The sequence below is a fragment of the Salvelinus fontinalis genome, chromosome 15, assembly GCF_029448725.1.
Source record: "Salvelinus fontinalis isolate EN_2023a chromosome 15, ASM2944872v1, whole genome shotgun sequence".
In the NCBI taxonomy this organism is placed as follows: Eukaryota; Metazoa; Chordata; class Actinopteri; order Salmoniformes; family Salmonidae; genus Salvelinus; species Salvelinus fontinalis.
In genome coordinates, this window is record NC_074679.1 from 11,722,379 (window position 1) to 11,744,016 (window position 21,638).

Below are 21,638 nucleotides of genomic sequence, written 5' to 3' on the forward strand. Positions count from 1 at the left end.
ATGCCTCTATTGTGTATGGATGTGAGGATGAGAAGAAGGAGATACAGTGCATTTGGAAAGTATTCAGACCCTTTGACTTTTTCTACATTTTGTTACGTTACAGCCTTATTCTAAAATGGATTAAGTAAAAACATTTCCTCATCAACCTACAAACAATACCTCATAATGAAAAAGCGAAAACAGGTTTTTAGAATTTTTTTGCAAATGGGGAGAAGGCCCTTGGTCAGGGAGGTGACCAAGAACATTATGGTCACTCTGACAGAGCTCCAGAGTTCCTCTGTAGAGATGGGAGAACCTTCCAGAAGAAGGACAACCATCTGTGCAGCACTCCACCAATCAGGCCTTTATGGTAGAGTGGCCAGACGGAAGCCACTCCTCAGTAAAAGGCACATGACAGCCTGCTTAGAGTTTGCCAAAAGGCACCTAAAGGACTCTCAGACCATGAGAAACAAGATTCTCTAGTCTGATGAAACCAAGATTGAACTCTTTGGCCTGAATGCCAAGCGTCACGTCTGGAGGAAACCTGGCACCATCCCTACGGTAAAGCATGATGGTGGCAGCATCATGTGATGGTGGCAGCATCATGCTGTGGGGATTTTTTTCAGTGGCAGGGACTTGGAGACTAGTCGGGATCGAGGGAAAGATGAACGGAGCAAAGTAAAGAGAGATCCTTGATGAAATCCTGCTCCAGAGCGCTCAGGGCCTTAGACTGGGGCAAAGATTCACCTTCCAACAGAACAACGACCCTAAGCAGACAGCCAAGACAACACAGGAGTGGGTTCGGGACAAGTCTCTGAATTTCCTTGAGTGGTCCAGCCAGAGCCCAAACTTGAACCCGATCTAACATCTCTGGAGAGACCTGAAAATAGCTGTGCAGTGATGCTCCCCATCCAACCTGACAGAGCTTGAGAGGATCTGCAGAGAAGAATGGGAGAAACTCCCCAAATACAAGTGTGCCAAGCTTGTAGCGTCATACCCAAGAAGACTCAAGGCTGTAATTGCTGCCAAAGGTGCTTCAACAAAGTACTGAGTAAAGGGACTGAACACTTATGTAAATGTAATATTTCATATATTTTTTATTTTATTTGCAAAAATTGTCTAAATAACAGTTTTTGCTTTGTCATTATGGGGAATTGTGTGTAGATTGATGAGGATTTTTATTTAATCCATTTTAGAATAAGACTGTAACGTAACAAAATGTGGGAAAGGTTAAGGGGTCTGAATACTTTCTGAATTCATTGTAGTTGCAGCCTAACTCCTGATAGCAGAGTATTCAACCTTGACATTGCCTCTCCTCTCAATACATAGCTGTGCAATGCTTGATGTCGATAGCAAACAACCTATTGAATCCCGCCGCTAAAAGCAATCAAATGAAGTATGTAATTGTGAAGTCAAGCGTTAATCGCCAGCATAACTATAATACCAGAATAATGAAGGGTGTTAGTTTTCTTAAGGATTGGCGCACAATTATTATACCTCTCATCACAGTGGCATACAGAGACATTAAATAGAAGAGATGCATGCTAATAACAATAACGACAGGGACAATAGAATTCAAACATGGCTATGAGTGATACAATACAGTACTAATGGAGTACTGCTGCAAGGCTGTATCCAAGAGGGTTGCCATGTCTCCAAAGTCAATTTGCATGCCTATTATGTCCAATAATAATTTTTAGGTTTGCATTCTAGTCTTCACACATAAATTAAATCATAACAAATGAGATCCATCTAGAAACAGTGTTAAACAGAAATGTGAGGTCCATTATATTTTGTTTACCGAGGTAGCTTGTTTGTATTTGTATGCAGGTCATAAATGCCACCTACTCAGTCGTTCTGATGAAGAAAATAATCACCATGGCTGATATGGGTGTCTTTCCATTCCCTTCTCTACCAACTAAGATGTGTTTCCCTATGTCACCCTGACAGTTAACTAGTTGCAATGTCAATAGCTATAGCAGTGGATTTTGTGGTAAGTAATTCAATTTAAGTCAAATTATTCATAATTTCAAAATGGAAATCCCCAAGGCTGCTATATGTTGAGCTCCATTCTCAGAGGGGTGCAAATAACTAGCACCAAACATCCCTAAACAACTAGCACAAAACTTCCCTAAACAACTAGCACCAAACAACCCTAAACAACTAGCACCAAACATTCCTAAACAACTACCACCAAACATTCCTAAACAACTACCACCAAACATCCCTAAATAACTAGCACCAAACATCCCTAAATAACTAGCACCAAACATCCCTAAACAACTAGCACCAAACATCCCTAAACAACTACCACCAATCACCCCTAAACAACTACAACCAATCATCCAAAAACAACTACCACCAAACATCCCTAAACAACTACAACCAATCATCCAAAAACAACTACCACCAAACATCCCTAAACAACTAGCACCAAACATCCCTAAACAACTACCACCAATCACCCCTAAACAACTACAACCAATCATCCAAAAACAACTACCACCAAACATCCCTAAACAACTACAACCAATCATCCAAAAACAACTACCACCAATCACCCCTAAACAACTACAACCAATCATCCAAAAACAACTACCACCAAACATCCCTAAACAACTAGCACCAAACATCCCTAAACAACTACCACCAATCACCCCTAAACAACTACAACCAAACATCCCTAAACTACCACCAAACATCCCTAAACAACTAGCACCAAACATCCCTAAAAAACTACCACCAAACATCCCTAAACAACTACTTTACCACCAAACATCCATAAACAAATATCACCAATCATCCCTAAACAACTCACCAAACATCCCTAAACAACTTCTACCAAACACCCCTAAACAAATATCACCAAACATCCCTAAAAAACTACCACCAAACATCCCTAAACAACTACTTTACCACCAAATATCCATAAACAAATATCACCAAACACACCTAAACAAATATCACCAAACATCCCTAAACAACTACTGTACCACCAAACATCCATAAACAAATATCACTAATCATCCCTAAACAACTATCACCTAACATCCCTAAACAACTACAACCAAACACCCCTAAACAAATATCACCAAACATCCCTAACAGCTACATGTCTAACAAGCTACTACCTTCTCATCCCCAACCAGCTGTCCTGCACGTAATATAGGCTTGTGTTAGAAACACTGGGAATGTTTATCCTAAAGAAGGCCTATGTAATTTAGTCAAGAGGCCCCAAGTCATGCTTTAACCATCACAGAGTGCTAATTAGCAAAACCGAAAGTACAGATATTCTGTCTTGTAATTCAATGTGTAATGTAAATGGGAATTGTGAGGATCTGTGTTTATTGCACTATAACCCAATACTATATCACATGTGATATAATATTAGCAACTGTTAGCCTGGGCGCCTGGGTGTCTGTGTGTGTGTGCTGAAAGTAACATTGTGCCCCAGATAGTGTGCTCAGAAGCTGTGGTTAACCTTGAGCGAGAACAGTATGCTTTCTATGCAGGTGCAAATAGCTCAAACAATGTTACAGAACTGTCTGACCTCAGTCTCCAGGGTTTGGGAGCGTAATCTACACAGCAACAGCGCCGGACACCAAGGAGTGCCAAGAGGCTGGGACCAGCCTGAGCGCCGGCGATAGGCTGAGCAAGTTTAAACCACGCTCAGCCTCTACTGTGATAGGCCAACAGGCGGGTTGGAACTACGTCTATCACAGTATAAGAACAGCTGTTTACTTACATCCTGCCAGTTCTCTGTTCTGCCCTGCGAGGTGATACAGAGAACCCTTATATACGAAAATTGCATTTACCATTTATCGATTGAGTTTAATAAAAATACTTAAAGTATATTCGGTGACTCTGAATCACATTATGTCCTGATACCAGATTTGAATTGACGCAAATCCTTAATAGAATATTATGAGACCCAGAAAGTGCCCCGTTAGCCAAACATTTAGGAACTATTTCTTGGGCCAATGGTCTTTGGCCTGACACATCTTAATAACAAGTTGATGATAATTTGAATAGTACTCTCACATCAAAAAGTTACACTTTTTAGTCTTGTGTTAACTTTGACTGTATGCAGCGCCTGCCAGTTTTAAATATGAATGGAGAGAATGGTTAGCCTGTCACACCCTGATCTGTTTCACCTGTCTTTGTGCTTGTCTCCACCTCTTTCCAGGTGTCACCCATCTTTCTCATTATCCCCAGTGTATTTACAGCTGTGTTCTCTGTTTGTCTGTTCCCAGTTTGTTTTGTTTCGTCAAGCCTATCAACGTTTTTCCCTTGCTCCTGTCTTTCTCTAGTTCCTGTTTTCTAGCTTTCCCAGTTTTGATTATTCTGCCTGCCCTGACCCTGAGCATGCCTGCCGTCCTGTACCTTTCTGATTCTGCTCTGGATTACTGACCTCTGCCTGCCCTTGACCTGTTCGTTGCCTGCCCTCCAGTTTTTGTAATAAACGTTTGTCACTTTGAAACTGTCTGCATCTGGGTCTTCTCCTGAGGCGTGATATAGGCTTAAAATGTCTTAAAAGCAATAATAAATATTTATGCATTTACTTGCAATGTAATCACCTAAAGCAATCACAACCCTGTTTAGAAAGAAATATGAATAAATCAGTTTAGCCACACACACAATCCCTGAAGTGCTATACAAATATTTTTTTAACACCAAAGTGGCTCCGTTGTCTTGTTGTATTTACATAAGTGTATTAAAAATAATAAATTGCACTTAAGTGAAAAACAAACAGTGTGCCATTACACAAGTATCAGGAGCTCTTCAACACTCTTAGAAACACTCCTAGCTTGGATGGTAATACAGCTGTTGTAGCATCCTTCTCACACCCCCTCCTCTGGTCAGAGGAAGATCCAGCATAAGGGACCCGCTGTGCCTCTATCAAGATGCCATTCTCTGAGGTCACCAAAGGTCACCGAGGTGCCCAGAGTTCATGTGCACTTTTAAGTAACGTGAAACTCTACTCAGGCTCCTTATCAACTTTCTAATTGGATTAGAGCTCAAAGCAGAGGCCCTCTTTTGACTCTTTTGTCTGCTTCATTGACGAATGGAGTTTAAGGGCCATGCTGCTCCAAGGTTCCAAGGAGCCGACCGACTCAGGGATTAGGTGAGGTGTCTCGACCAATTAAATCCAGGGGCCAGGTATCATGCTGATTTGACAGGGGAAATTGAGATTTCTCTCCACATCTGTCAATTGTACCCCTTGTTAGCCCACAACCGCTTGTTTGAGGGTTTGAGAGAGACAAATGCCTTTTTTTTCAAACCTTTCTCATTCTCTTCTTCTTCCAAGGTAATCCGAGCTGCCATGCTTTGACCCCGTCTCCAACGCCTCTTCCATAGAGAACTAATCAGATTCACTTGGAGGTTCCCAGCGGCAAGCAGGCAGAGCGCCCAGTCAGAAACCGCTGATCCTGGTTGATCCCATGGGCAAACTGGCGGGCGTCGCCTCCCCTCGCACCCACCAGGCCCCTGACTCAGGATCAGGGATGGAGGGATGGAGGGATTTTCCAACAAGTAGTTCATTGGGCCCAGAGTGAGATCACCTATGATAAGGAGGTGAATATAGGGGAGGATAGGAGCTTCTCTCCACTCATGCACAACAACAGCAGGTGTATAGGATTTGGATCAGGCCATCAGGAAGGAAACATTACCCAAGGCACTCCCTTACAGACTACGTACCCGCCCAGAAGGCTGTAGGAACACCAGGCACATCAGAAAACTCAATTTACTGTAGGAACTGCAGATCCTGTACTGTTGCAAGCAACATGGCAATACATCAAAGGAAATCATTATTCCCATGTCCCATCTACTCTACTCTGCCCGACAACAAGCCAACTGTGTGCAAAGGTATGGGGCACAATTGTTCAATCAGTGCCATGTCTCATTTAAACAGACATACTGTACATAATACATGTTGCCATGATCCTTTTAGACATAAAAAAAGCAATAATGATAAAAGCTTTTCCCTGATATGCGGAATTAAATTATTATAATATAGCCAAAGGCCACCAGTAATGGAAACGGTGACATTCGCATTCAGTCCTTTATAAATTGTTAAACATTGATCTATGGTTTAATATTTGCTTCCCAACAGCGTTGACAATGTGATATTACCTTGACAGAGGGCCATAATGTGTTCCGACGTGCAAGTGATTATTTAAGTAAGCTGTGACAGTAAATATAGCTATATATGACCTGAGAAATCAGACTTACGGCTAGCGTGTAGCGTTACAGAGGGAGGAGAAATGAGTAATATGACTACGGTATTAGACAATGCGCTCATTATCATTATAAGGTTACACACAAGGTGATTTAGTACAAGATCACAGTCGAAAATGAATGCATCGCAGTAGCCAATAAATATTGTTTTCTGCATGAAATAAAGGGAGCATCAGTAAAGGGAGAAGGTAATAATTGCATCATCCTAGGGGCTGATGAATGACTTAAACCTGTGTGACCACATTAACGGAGATTGAACAGCCCACAATGGTTGTTGGTGTGCCCCTGAACCAAGCCCCTACATTACTTCATCCCTGTTGCTTACATTAAGTATACTGACTCCATAGCATGGCCTCCTCTTCTACAGTATGCAATATATTTCAATGTATTTATTTACTGTAAGGATGCAGCACTATTCCCCGAAGAGACCAAAGACAATGAGTGGCTTCAGCTGAAAACATATACGACTCTCCATATGCTGGATTTGGTGAGAGAGTTGGTGCAAAGAGCATGACAGCATCATCTCCATCTGGATCTGAAGAGAGAGGAAGAAGAGCGATAGAGACAGAAGAAAAACAGAGAGAGAAGAGAGAAAGAGAAGAAAGAGAGAGAGATAATCAACTATTAAAGTATACCAGAACCCACTGGATTCTCCAATTACATTGAATGAACTACAGGACAAAATACAAACCCTCCAACCTAAAAAGGCCTGTGTTGTTGATGGTATCCTCAATGAAATGATAAAATATACAAACAACAAATTGCAATTGGCTATACTTAAACTCTTTAACATCATCCTTAGCTCTGGCATCTTCCCCAAAATTTGGAACCAAGGACTGATCCCCCCCCAATCCACAAAAGTGGAGACAAATTTGACCCCAATAACAACCATGGGATATGCGTCAACAGCAACCTTGGGAAAATCCTCTGCATTATCATTAACAGCAGACACTCAGTGAAAACAATGTACTGAGCAAATGTCAAATTGGCTTTTTACCAAATCACCGTACGACAGACCACGTATTCACCCTGCACACCCTAATTGACAAACAAACAAACCAAAACAAAGGCAAAGTCCTCTCATGCTTTGTTGATTTCAAAAAAGCCTTTGACTCAATTTGGCATGAGAGTCTGCTATACAAATTGATGGAAAGTGGTGTTGGGGGGAAAACGTACAACATTAAAAAATGAATTTACACAAACAACAAATGTGTGGTTAAAATTGACAAAAAACACACACATTTCATTTCACAGAGCTGTGGAAAGAGGGATGCAGCTTAAGCCCCACCGTCTTCAATATACAGTTGAAGTCGGAAGTTTACAATCACTTAGGTTGGAGTCATTAAAACTCGTTTTTCAACCACTCCACAAAATTCTTGTCAACAAACTATAGTTTTGGCAAGTCGGTTAGACATCAGCATGACACAAGTAATTTTTCCAACAATTGTTTACAGACAGATTATTTCACTTATAATCTGTAATTCACTGTAATTCCAGTGGTTCAGAAGTTTACAAACAATAAATTGACTGTTCCTTTAAACAGCTTGGAAAATTCCAGAAAATGATGTCATGGCTTTAGAAGCTTCTGTTGACATCATTTGAGTCACTTGGAGGTGTACCTGTGCATGTATTTCAAGGCCTACCTTCAAACGCAGTGCCTCTTTGCTTGACATCATGGGAAAATCAAAATAAATCAGCCAAGAACTTAGAAAAAAAAATGTAGACCTCCACAAGTCTGCTTCATCCTTGGGAGTACTTTCCAAACGCCTGAAGGTACCACGTTCATCTGTACAAACAATAGTACACAAGTATAAACAACATGGGACCACGCAGCCATCATACCGCTCAGGATGATGAACATACTTTGATGTGAAAAGTGCAAATCAATCCCAGAACAACAGCAAAGGACCTTGTGAAGATGCTGGAGGAAACAGGTACAAAAGTATCTATATCCACAGTAAAACGAGTCCTATATCAACATAACCTGAAAGGCAGCTCAGCAAGGAAGAAGCCACTGCTCCAAAACCGCCATAAAACAGCCAGACTACGGTTTGCAACAGCACATGGGGACAAAGATATTTTTGGAGAAATATCCTCTGGTCTGATGAAACAAAAATAGAACTGTTTGGCCAAAATGAACATCGTTATGTTTGGAGGAAAAAATGGGAGGCTTGCAAGCTGAAGAACACCATGCCAGCAGCATACCACCCTGCATACCACCGCTGGCTTGCTTCTGAAGCTAAGCAGGGTTGGTCCTGGTCAGTCCCTGGATGGGAGTCCAGATGCTGCTGGAAGTGGTGTTGGAGGGCCAGTAGGAGGCACTCTTTCCTCTGGTCTAAAAAAAAAAAAAATATCCCAATGCCCCAGGGCAGTGATTGGGGACACTGCCCTGTGTAGGGTGCCGTCTTTCGGATGGGACGTTAAACGGGTGTCCTGACTCTCTGAGGTCATTAAAGATCCCATGGCACTTATCGTAAGAGTACGGGTGTTAACCCCGGTGTCCTGGCTAAATTCCCAATCTGGCCCTCACACCATCATGGTCACCTAATAATCCCCAGTTTACAATTGGCGCATTCATCCCCCTCCTCTCCCCTGTAACTATTCCCCAGGTCGTTGCTGCAAATGAGAACGTGTTCTCAGTCAACTTACCTGGTAAAATAACGGTAAAATAAAAATAAAATAACCGTAAAGCACAGGGGTGGCAGCATCATGTTGTGGGGGTCCTTTGCTGCAGGAGGAACTGGTTCACTTCACAAAATAGCTGGCATCATGAGGTAGAAAATGATGTGGATATATTGAAGCAACATCTCAAGACATCATTCAGGAAGTTAAAGCTTGGTCGCAAATGGGTCTTCCAAATGGACAATGACCCCAAGCATACTTCCAAAGTTGTGGCGAAATGGCTTAAGGACAACAAAGTCAAGGTATTGGAGTGGACATCACAAAGCCCTGACCTCAATCCCATAGAAAATGTGTGGGCAGAACTGAAAAAGCGTGTGCGAGCAGGGAGGCCTACAAACCTGACTCAGTTACACCAGCTCTGTCAGGAGGAATGGGCCAAAATTTATCCAACTTATTGTGGGAAGCTTGTGGAAGGCTACCCGAAATGTTTGACCCAAGTTAAACAATTTAAAGGCAGTGTTACCAAATACTAATTGAGTGTATGTAAACGTCTGACCCACTGGGAATGTGATGAAATAAAAAAAGGCTGAAATAAATCATTCACTCTACCATTATTCTGACATTTCACATTCTTAAAATAAAGTGGTGATCCTAACTGAACTAAGACAGGGAATTTTTACTAGGATTAAATGTCAGGAATTGTGAAAAACTGAGTTTAAATGTATTTGGCTAAGGTGTATACAAACTTCCGAATTCAACATATATATCAACGAATTGGCGCGGGCACTAGAACAGTCTGCAGCACCCGGCCTCACCCTACTAGAATCTGAAGGCAAATGTCTACTGTTTGCTGATGACCTGGTGCTTCTGTCACCAACCAAGGAGGGCCTACAGTAGCACCTAGATCTTCTGCACAGATTCTGCCAGACCTGGGCCCTGACAGTAAATCTGACTAAGACAAAAATAATGCTGTTCCAAAAAAGGTCAATTCGCCAGGACCACAAATACAAATTCCATCTAGGCACCGTTGCCCTAGAGCAGACAACAAAAACATATATACCAGGAAACTTCCACAAAGCTGTGAACGAGCTGAGAGACAAGGCAAGAAGGGCCTTCTCTGCCATCAAAAGGAACATAAAATTTGACATACCAGTGAGGATCTGGCTAAAAATACTTGAATCAGTTATAGAACCCATTTCCCTTTATGGTTGTGTGGTCTGTACAATGTAAAACCCCAAAGAATGCATGCAGAGCAGAATTAGCTAATTATCAAAATCCAGATAAGAGCCGCTAAATTCTACAATCACCAAAAAGGAAGCGATTCCCAAATCTTCCATAACAAAGCCATCATCAACAGAGAGATGAACCTGGAGAAGAGTCCCCTAAGCAAGCTGGTCCTGGGGCTCTGTTCACAAACACAAACACACCCCACAGAGCCCCAGGACAGAAACACAATTAGACCCAACCAAATCATGAGAAAACAAAAATATAATTACTTGGCACATTGGAAAGAATTAACAAACAAACAAATCAAACTTGAATGCTATTTGGCCCTAAACAGAGAGTACACAATGGCAGTATACCTGACCACTGTGACTGACCCAAACTTAAGGAAAGCTTTGACTATGTACAGACTCAGTGAGCATAGCCTTGCTATTGAGAAAGGCCGCCGTAGGCAGACCTGGCTCTCAAGAGAAGACAGGCTATGTGCACACTGCCCACAAAATGAGGTGGAAACTGAGCTGCACTTCCTAACCTCCTTCCAAATGTATGACCATATTAGAGAGACATATTTCCCTCAGATTACACAGATCTAAAACGAATTTGAAAACAAACCCAATATTGAGAAACTCCGATATCTACTGGGTGAAATACCACAGTGTGCCATCATAGCAACAAGATTTGTGATCTGTTGCCACAAGAAAAGGGCAACCAGTGAATAACAAACACCATTGTAAATACAACCCATATTTTTTATTTTTTTATATTCCCTTTTGTACTATTTGCACATCGTTACAACCCTGTACATAGACATAATATGACATTTGAAATGTCTTTATTCTTTTGGAACTTCTGTGAGTGTAATGTTTCCGGTTCATTTTTATTGTTTATTTCACTTTTGTTTATTATTTACTTCACTTGCTTTGGCAATGTAAACATATGTTTCCCATGCCAATAAAGTCCTTAAATTGAATTGAATTGAGAGGAAGAGAGAGAAGCAAGAAAAAAACTGCTGCCAGGCTGGGACGCCCACACCCACCTGTTTCTCCTCCTGAGCAGCTTCAGACTGTTGTTTTGTCATGGTGCCATCTTAGTTAGACCCTGCCTGCTCTAATGAGATGAGATGGCCCCGAAATGAGCCCGGCGGTGGGGAGAGTCAACTGTGAAAAGATGCTATTAACAAACAAATTATTTACGGGAGCTGTGGTATTTTTGTGGGCCCCCCGAGGGATTCCACCATCTCTCTCTCACCGTCCTTTTCTTAATGAGCGGCAGAGTATGGAAGTGATATTCAGACGCTGTAAAAATGTATAAGGTGGATGATATTGATTTGGAGGCATGGATTCAATTTAAACGCAGATGCTGAGTGTTTTTTAAGTCGTAAGTACACAAATTAAGTGACGTGATTCTAAACTCTTGAAATATGATTAAAAAGTTTTATGTAGGAGAGGGAATTAGGTGGGCATGTGAGTTTTCAGCTAATTGAGATGCAGTTGCACATGCAAGCATGTTGTTGCTGAAACACAGTGTAAACCATTCCAATAACTGTTTTTTTATCTACAGAACCTCTACCAGATGCCCCAATGGTGGAGCTCGTACAGGCCAGAAAGGGTATGCATGAAGGGTGGATTTAGCTGCCGGCCTTAATAATGTGCTGACATGAAGTCATACATGTTTAACGAGGTAATAGGAGTGGATAAATTAATGATCAATATCGGCTTTTAAGACAAACTGTTAATCTCTGGCTTCCCTTTCAAATCAAATCAAACCCTTTTCCCCTTTTCCTGTGTCATTTTCTTTGGACTCGGGTTAAAACAGATTGACCTTCCTTCAAAATGAAATGTATTGTTTCTGGTGCTCATTTTATTTGTTGTGAAAAAATATGCTGATGAAATGTTTACCCAGGTGTCAGCGTTTTCCTTTATTGGCACACACCTAAATATATGCATTTTTATTCCGTAAGGGTTTTATATTATGTGTAATACCCTGTTAACCAGTGATATTTCATTTCAGCAGTATCTCGGAGATGTAATCAACATGCAATTTGCTAAGTGCACAAAACTATCATTTTTGTTAACATTGCATATTTGCTTGGGAAATATTGCCCCGCCAGAGTGTATTAATAAAAGGGCCCCCAATACATCTTCCCATCAGACCTGCGAGATTCTTGTCATCACTATCTCCCCTAATCTGTTTAATACTGTTGATGTCCGCCCGAATTGCAGATACTCTTGGGAATTACTAATGTCATTCTTCTCATCATTTAGTCATAGCACCGTTCCTAGGGTCCCTTACATGGGCGGGTTGTACTGTCAAATAGAGCACGCCTCCTCTGTCCTCCCTTTACTCACCCCATGACCAATCACCCAATCCCATCTCCCTATTATACCTGGGTCTGCCATACTAAAGAGAAGACAATAAGGGTGTGATCTGGAACCTGTGTGTGCCATGTCCAGGCAGCCCATCCCTATGGATGATCTCATTGACCTCCTGCTGTGAAGGAGACAGGTTGTCCCAGCCTGAGACTTCTTCTACTGTTCACTTAGGGAACTTTGACTTATGAGGTGCACCGCATTTAGCCCAGCTAATGCAAGTGAGGGCTTTGCCATTAACCTCGGGTGGGGAGGGGAAAGGGAGTTTGATGCATTCAGATTGGCAGAGGAGAATATTTCACCATGACAGGCATTACCAATGAATAATTAAGTGTTTAATATAATGATCTCGGGGATAGGGAGAGAAAGAAAGAGAAAGAGAGAGTGAATGAGAAAGAAAGGGAAGGGATCGGAAGAAAATGATAATTCCACAATTCATTGCTCTTAAACCCTATCCGGTATTATTACCCAGTATTGCATTGGGGGGAAACTGGGTTTTTGTTGAAACAAATAGGTTTTTGATGGCTCTGCCAGAATAGTTACGGTTATTAGGTTCGAGAACTCTTTCATGATGGAAGTGGCATCCTGCAGTGCGGAGATCATGAAATTTTAAGTGGGGAATTTACGCCAGAAAGACTGTGGGACAGTGCAGTCTGGGGCATGCCGGGGGACACATGTGTTTTCATTGGGCGTAATGCTAGGCTAATGTCACTGGAAATAAATAGTTAACAAGACGGGGATATTTGTGCTACAGTAGCCTGGTGTGGTAGCTAGATATGTTTTTCTTCAAGCATTCAGAATCTGATGAGACACGTTTAGCAATGAGCCAATTGAAAAAAACCCTGTGCCCTGACACAAGGCTATGATTCAGTCAAGTAGTTTTGCAATGTTTGCAGCAGTTGTTGTACACCAGTAATGCAAACCAATAGTCTGTGGCAAATAAGAGTCTCAGCTTGAATGCTCAGAGAAAAATGTAATAATGCCTATCCACAATAGGGAGAAAAAAACCAGAACAGTGTTATTTGAGGAACATTTACGTGATCGTTTGTTATTCCTGCAACACTCAAAATATGCCGTTTAGAGTAAATTGTACAAATTCAACGCAGGGACAGTCTTATCCAACCTTTGAGGTGTCCATTGTCAAAATCGGTCAATGTGCCCTTGAGCAAGGCACGTAATCCTAATTTGATCCAGGGACGCCATAATACTATGGCTGACCCGGCAAAACAACATTTCAGTGTACACTTATTCGGTGTATGTGACAATACAATATATATACATACTTTATATATCATCTTTTTTTATTATATACTACCGGTTTGCTACTTTTTCCGATATAACAAAGATGCTTCCTCGAACTCTCAGCAAAATCATAAGTGGTAAAATTTCTCAATCAATGTTGTCCTCCAAAAGTGAGTCAAGGACTACATTTCCATGATTCTCAGTCCACCCACGCGTACTGATGCCTGCCCAGCAGAGAGCCACTTCCCGCCTCACATTAGTGACCTATGGCATCATATACGTCCCGCTTGTTGTCTGTATGACAGATTCACATGCATATTCATGCATACATATGGTTAGCCAGAATGAAGCGTGACTCTTCCCTGTAGCCTCTCCCATGTCCAGCTGCATGAAGTCAGTTCATTAAACTGCAGGTTCTAAAACCGGTCCGGTCGAACCCTAAGGAGTTGTGTGTGCATTTGTGCATGTTTGTGTGTGTGTGTGTGTTTGCGTGTATGCCAGCATGAGTGTGTGTCAGTGTGCGCGCCTGTATATGTGCGCGTGTGTGTGCATGCCGTGTGTGCCAGTGTGGTTTTCAGTGTGTGAGGTGAGAACAGAGAGTCCCACAACAGGCCTCCACCTTCTCTTGCTCCATCTGCCTGTTTCACTCAGTCCTCCATAAATTAACAACATTGTACATCTGCTTTGGGCTACATTGTTACTTGTGTGCATTTGGTGGTTCCTCTGTTTATGAAAAATGAAACACTTTTTTAATTTAACTAGGCAAGTCAGTTAAGAACAAATTCTTATTTACAATGACAGCCTACCAGGGGGTTAATTGCCTTGTTCAGGGGCAGAACAACAGATTCTTACCTTTTGAGCTCGGGGATTCGATCCAGCAACCTTTCAGTTACTAGCCCAACACTCTAACCGCTAGGCTACCTGCTGTCCCAAATAATAGGCCTGTAGGGGCCCTCTGCACACATCGACAATAGTCACCCACGAAGCTCAACAGAAGCCGCAGCACTTTGCTGCATTTCATTATTTCTCTCCCCCCGAAACCCCCTCTGCAACAATTTTTTTGTTGGATGTCCCACTGATTCATTGTTGGAATAATGCAACAAAAGTCAGTTTTTGTTTGATTTTGGTTGTTTTGAATACTTTCAAGTCCAGGGGTGTCAAACTCATTCCATGGAGGGCCTATTGTCTGAAGGTTTTTGTTTTTTCCTTTCAATTAAGACCTAGACAACCAGGATGGGGAGTTCCTTACCAGTTATTGACCTTAATTCATCAATCAAGTACAAGGGAGGAGCGAAAACAAACAGAAACTCAGCCCTCCTTGGAATTAGTTTGAAACCCTTTACTTTAATGTAATGTAAAACTATTGTATTATTAGTTCAGGAAAACAGTTAATTTCCAAGGATATTTTGACATTTAACTAGCATACCCAATTTGAAAACGCCTGCTCGAAGTTCCCTGACCTGAGTGTTGCAGCTGCCTTGGCCCATTCAACATAACATGCTACAGATACATGAATCAGGCTGGTTTAAACACAGAATAATTAGCTAGTTAGTATAAGTTTGTCATTTCCAATCAACAATGTAGTTATGAATACAAGTGGGTCGGATTTAGATTTTGTCTACAAGTAGTCGAACACCGGAGCTAACGAGTAACGTTCATAAAAGGTTCATATTCCTTCCGATGTTGCTTGATCAGTGGGTATGCCTATTAGCTGGCCAAAATGACATGAAAAGTGATCAAAATATATGAACAGTATTGCAGTAATTTCTCCAGTTCAGAATTGTTTTGATTTTAGAAAGCAAAGCAATCGATATCCTATCCTAAACTTGCATCCCATTACTTGCTAGCCCTGGCCACTCGCATTCACTCCGCTCAAAGATGTAAAAACATTGGGTAGGTATAGATGAATTGTTCGGTGAAGTGTTGCTTTAGCTTTTATTTTTTTATTTGTTTTGCTGTTCATGTGAGCAATCTTTGTTGGAAGGGAGTTCCATGCAATCATGGCTCTATATAATACTGTACGTTTTCTTGAATTTGTTTTGGATTTTGAGACTGTGAAAAGTGTAATTTGACAATGCAAACAATTTCGCATTTTCAACACTAATGTTTCTTACAAAAACAAGAAGTGATGCAGTCAGTCTCCCCTCTGCTTTTAGCCAAGAGAGACGAGCATGCATTATAATGATATTAGCCCTCTGATTACAGTGAAGTGCAAGACATGCAGATGTGCCAGCTGTAGTATCTCTAGGTCCTTCTTTGCAGTACCTGACCATATGACACGACAATAATCAAGATAAGATCAAACTAGAGCCTGCAGGACTTGCCTTGTGGAGTGTGGTGTCAAATAATCTGAGCATCTCTTTATCACGGACAGACCTCCCCCCATCTTCACAACCATTGAATCAATATGTTTTGACCATTAAAGTTTACAATCCAAGGTAACACCAAGTAATTTAGTCACCTCAACTTGCTCAACAGCCACATTATTCATTATCCAACATCTAGAACTTGGGGAATGATTTGTACCAAATGCAATGCTCATAGTTTTACAGATGTTCAGGACTAGTTTATTACTAGCCTCCCATTCTAAAACTGTCAAACTCTGTTTAGGGTTGCAGTGATTTCACTAGCTGTGGTTTAATCATAAGGGTTGAATCATCAGCATACACAGACTTTGTTTATTGCCAGGGGCAGGTCATTGGTAAAAATAGAAAAAAGTAGATGGCCAAAAGAGCTGCCCTGCGGTACACCACACTTTATATGTTTAACATTAGAGAAGCTTCCATTAAATTAAACCCTCTGTGTTCTATTAGATAGATAGCTCTAAATCCTTGATTTGGCAGAGGTTGAAAGGCTATAATAAATATATTCTTTCAACAACATATTATGGTCAATAATATCATAGGCTGCACAGAAATATAACAGTACAGCTCCCACAATCTTCTTATTATCAATTTACTTCAACCTATCATCGATTTCTTTCAACTCAACATGATAAGAGGCCCACGCATTACCCTCGCTGTGCAGGCAGACCAGCCAGGCATATAGCTAGCTACATACTGTGGATGCGAGATGTGAGATGAAGGGAGTGTAGATTAACCTCTTCGGCAGAATGGAGGCTGTGTGTGCAGTCTAGAAATGCAATTCGTCATGAGTATGATGCTCTATTTCCACTGCAGTAATCATCCGCAGCGCAAAACTGTTCGATAAACATTGGCACAAGACAGAGCTAGGCTAGCTAATTGTGTTAGGGTAGTTTCAGGGGTTTGGGTGTGGTGGTAGACTAGAGGACATGCAGTTCAGTCATCATCGTCATCTATTTATCCACAGATCGGGTGATTGTACGTTTGAGAGCCAAGAAACTAAACATCATGATGATTGTCTTAGCCGGGAAACGTGAACCAATTGCAATCAACAGAATTTATAGACCAAGATTACAGTTTTATGGGGTCCACTGTACCTTTAGACACCACAAGACATTCCTCCACATTTTATTTAACCTGTAATTAACCAGGAAGTGCCATTGAGTTCAGAAGAAGTCTTTCTCAAGGGAGACCTGTTCAAGAAGGGCAGCTTTGCAAAACAAAAATCTGTAGACATAATAGCACCAATGGCCACTTCTTGTAATTGGACAACAGTTCCTCCGGTGCATGCCCCCTAGAACAGCCCAGTCCCAGTTGAAATAATGACCATGCTCAGAGGTTGTGTTCACACCGTTGCCCAATACAAAACAAACAGTGTGTGTGTGTTTGTCTTTGACATTATTGCACTGGGCTCGGGCGGTCATATTCTGTAACTGGGAGCTTCCTAGTAGAACAGGTGTTGTGGGCCGACCAGACCATCAATCTCCCCGTGACCCGTTTCTGTTGGATTCAGGGTTAATTATCGTCAAATAACCCACGAAAGAGAGTGATGAAAATGGAGGAGTTGGAATGCTAACCTTCGCAAAAGAGCTAGCTAGCGCTGATGTGGTTTGAATAGTGAGGCATCACTGGATATATTCTTGGGACTACTGTGTAGTTGGGACTACTGTGTGGTTGGGACTACTGTGTGGTTGGGACTACTGTGTAGTTGGGACTACTGTGTGGTTGGGACTACTGTGTGGTTGGGACTACTGTGTAGTTGGGACTACTGTGTGGTTGGGACTACTGTGTAGTTGGGACTATTGTGTGGTTGGGACTACTGTGTAGTTGGGACTATTGTGTGATGGATAAAGAGTGAGTGAAAAGAGGCAAAGAGGTGTTGAAACAGCAATTCACATTCAAATAAAATAACTTTCTAAAAAGCAGCTAATTTTATGAAGCAATGTCTTTTCCTGATCTTAATCTATATTACTGCATGAATGCCATTAGGGTTTCTCTTAATTCCGTTAACATATTAATTGACATTCGACTGTATGTGAGATCATACAGTAAATTGGATCCAGAGGAGTCAGCGACACCTGACCTATTGGAGATTTCACAGTGTGCTTATACCTTCATTTATCCACCCAACGTGCCCATGAATATTTAAGATGGCCAATTAAACCCCAGGCTGCTGTCACACCGCGACCACACACACACGTGCATGCACACACACTGACACAACCCATATCTGACAGACACATCACACACACATAGAGGCACACACACTTTCTCTCTCTCACACACACGCACACGCACACACACACAACGTGACAGTGACATTGTCCAAGTCTGACAGTCACGTCACACGTGTCATGTTTATGAGGGCATCTACAGCCTGGGTTTGTGTTTTCTTTATGTAAATGTCTTTGGAGGGTCAAAGTCAATGGATGTCAGTATGCTCATTCACCTTGCTGGGGCAATATAGAACACTGGGGAATCAGACGCCACTGTGCAACTATGGATATCTCTTATACATGGCAACGGCAGTCTAACAGATGTTTACCACAAAGAATATATGGCACTTCTAAGATATTATTCCTTCCAATTATATATACTTAATAGTGATTAAAAAGAGAGGATATGTGTTACTTAACATAAGACGCTTGTGACATATCTTGCCTGCTGAATATTTCAAAATATCCAAATTAAGTGAATGATCTCATAAATGCTTAAAAGGAGAAGTGATGTGTTAGCTACTTAGCTAATGTAAAGACTATATTGAAAGTGACGGAACTTAACATGTCTAATGCATGGGGTTCAACCAACGTCACTCCGCTGTCAAACACAGATGATATTTTATGTGATTCCCTTCTAAAAGCATGCCATTTTATTTGACAGATATACAGTATACAGTCAGTACATAATACACATTACGCAAGATTGACTGGGCTGATCTAAGATATCTAAGAAGAAAATGTTCATACTGTCGCCCATATTTGATCCCTAAGCTTTTATTAGTGCAAATGTATTAAGTAAATGGGTTAGACCTATACATTTTCAGGCACTCGACATCAATGATTCTTTTGAAATTAAGCATTTGGACTAAAAAGATTCTATTGAAGTAGGCCGGTTTGGTTCTATCAGCCATTGTGAACTACTGTATGGGTCAGATTACTATTTCATATGCTATATGAAATAGTAATGAACAAAAGGCTTGTTCCTACCTAATCAGATTCTTGTGTATCTATCACCATTGTGTAATGGAGGTGGAATGACTTCCTATGCTAATCACATTACTATACCCTGAGGTTAACCCCACTATTACAGATGTCTATAAAAAAACAGTTTTTCAATGTACTAGAAAACGTATGATCCAATGTATAAGCATCTACTTCACATGTCCAATCAAATGAGCTAGTGATAATGTGTAGCCTAATTAAAATCCATCCATTTGTGTCAAATAAACATCAACTTTTAAATAAAGCTGCCAGAAACTACTCTAACTACTTTGCAGTAGTCAGTCATTGTTTTTGCAGTACTCAATCATTGTCTTTGCAGTAGTCAGTCATTGTCTTTGCCGTAGTCAGTCATTGTCTTTGCAGTAGTCAATCATTGTCTTTGCAGTAGTCAGTCATTGTCTTTGCCGTAGTCAGTCATTGTCTTTGCAGTAGTCAGTCATAGTGACCTTATTCATTTAAAACATCTATGAGTTGCCTTGAAGCGCCCAATGCATCCATGCAGCAATTTAGAATAAAGCGTCTCTAAATTGTCCGAGAAATCATACCATATGGATGCCTTCTCTCATAAGGGGCTCCCAAGTGGCGCAGCAGTCTAAGACACTGCATCTGAGTGCTAGAGGCATCACTACAGACCATGGTTTGATTCCAGCCTGCATCACAACCGGCCTTGATTTGGAGTCCCATAGGTCAGCACACAATTAGCCCAGAGTCATCTGGGTTAGGGTTTGGCTGGTGTAGGCCATCATTGTAAATAAGAATTTGTTCTTAACTGACTTGCCTACTTAAATAAAAAATAAATCCAAGGTTCCATTTATGAAAAAATGGCAAATAGTACTCTGTCATTCTTTCGCTGTTGTATCGTTTCTTTGTAGAATGCATCACTAAAGGCCTCTGCACTGGTATTAAAACAATATATATATATAATTTCACTCAGACGGGCAATCTGCCTCTAGTAGTAGTAGGGCACGTCTGCATTTGGGAATAGGAACCAGACACCTGTCGGTCGCAGGGGGACTCTTTACAGCGTAACACGCTGGAAGCAGACAGGCATAACAAAGCAGTGGAGAGTGAAAACGCATCCCGGAATGAGATAAAGGGAACATATCATACCTTCCAGGCTTTTGGGACTAATAATCGTCATGCTCTTCTTTGTGGTTTTCATCACTACTGACATTTGACTGGGACAGTAATCACACCTTAAATGTGATCGCTGGGGCCGATGACAACTTTAAGATGGATAATTTCTCAAAATATCCTGATATCACAGTGTATTAGGGGGATAGGACGGCAGTTTGACGTTGATGTTTTCTTTGTCTGGTAGGCAGTGTGGCAGTCAGTGAGGTTACAGTATAGTCAGCTTGGATGTTCGTCTGCCAAATAAGTCCCTGGAGGATCATTAAAACGTCTGATTTCAAGTCCTAGGGGAAATAACATCAGTCTTACTGCTGTGTGCCAAATTGACGATGTGCCTGATGTTTGCACTATAGGCAACTGTAAGACATGAATGTGTTATGAGAGGAGGAAAACTGAATGGTGCTATCGGGGCAGACTGAACATGATATTGGATTTAAAATAGATTTAAAATCAAATACAATTTTATTTGTCACATACGCCGAATACAACAGGTATTCACCTTACACGGAAATACTTTAAATAAAAATAAAATTGTTCAACGGACACTAAAGTACTACTGGCAGAATCCTAAGCCAACCACTTAAGTAATGCTTATTGATTGTCACAACTCGGAGTGTATAATTGTCTTATTGACTTTAATAGTGGGCACATGAACATTGAGCAAGGATTCATACACTCCATGCCATAATATGCTGTATGTAAAAACACATATAGAACAGCGGGATTTTTCTTTCGAAATCTCCAGTCCAATGCATTCCTTCAAATAAGTGTTTTTCATCATCTAACACCCTTTAAGACTGTGTTGTAGTCAAGTCACTAATCCTCCAGTCCGAGTCGAGTCTCAAGTCCTTAGTGTTCGAGTCCAAGTCCCAGTCCTTTATACTTGAGTCACGAGTCAAGTCACAAGTCCCTAGTGCTCGAGTCCAAGTCTCAGTCCTTTATACTAGAGTCACGAGTCAAGTCACAAGTCCCTAGTGCTCGAGTCCAAGTCCCAGTCCTTTATACTAGAGTCACGAGTCAAGTCACAAGTCCCTTGGTAGGGGAGAGTGGGGTATGTTGAGCCATTTGTTACATTCAGCATCACTGCGTCAAGGAAATATAGTATTCTTTCTAACAAAGATATCTACATATATTTCAGGATGTTGTGTATCCCTGGAAATAATCAGAAATCATGTTAACAGTTTTTAAAACATTGCTTGTCCAAAAAAAGTGGTCACTTGGCACAACTTACCCCGGATATGGTATAA

General features: G+C 41.2%; 1 protein-coding gene across 1 annotated transcript in view; it reads right to left on the reverse strand.

Moving 5' to 3' along the window:
• Positions 1–1,221: 1,221 nt before the first annotated feature.
• The window catches only part of LOC129811410 (doublecortin domain-containing protein 2-like), an 84,204-nt gene continuing 63,787 nt past the window's right edge, over positions 1,222–21,638 (reverse strand). Inside the window, exon 13 of the mRNA XM_055862693.1 lies at positions 1,222–6,751. The gene's annotated coding sequence lies outside the window, so the exon portion shown is untranslated. The remainder of the gene's footprint in view (positions 6,752–21,638) is intronic.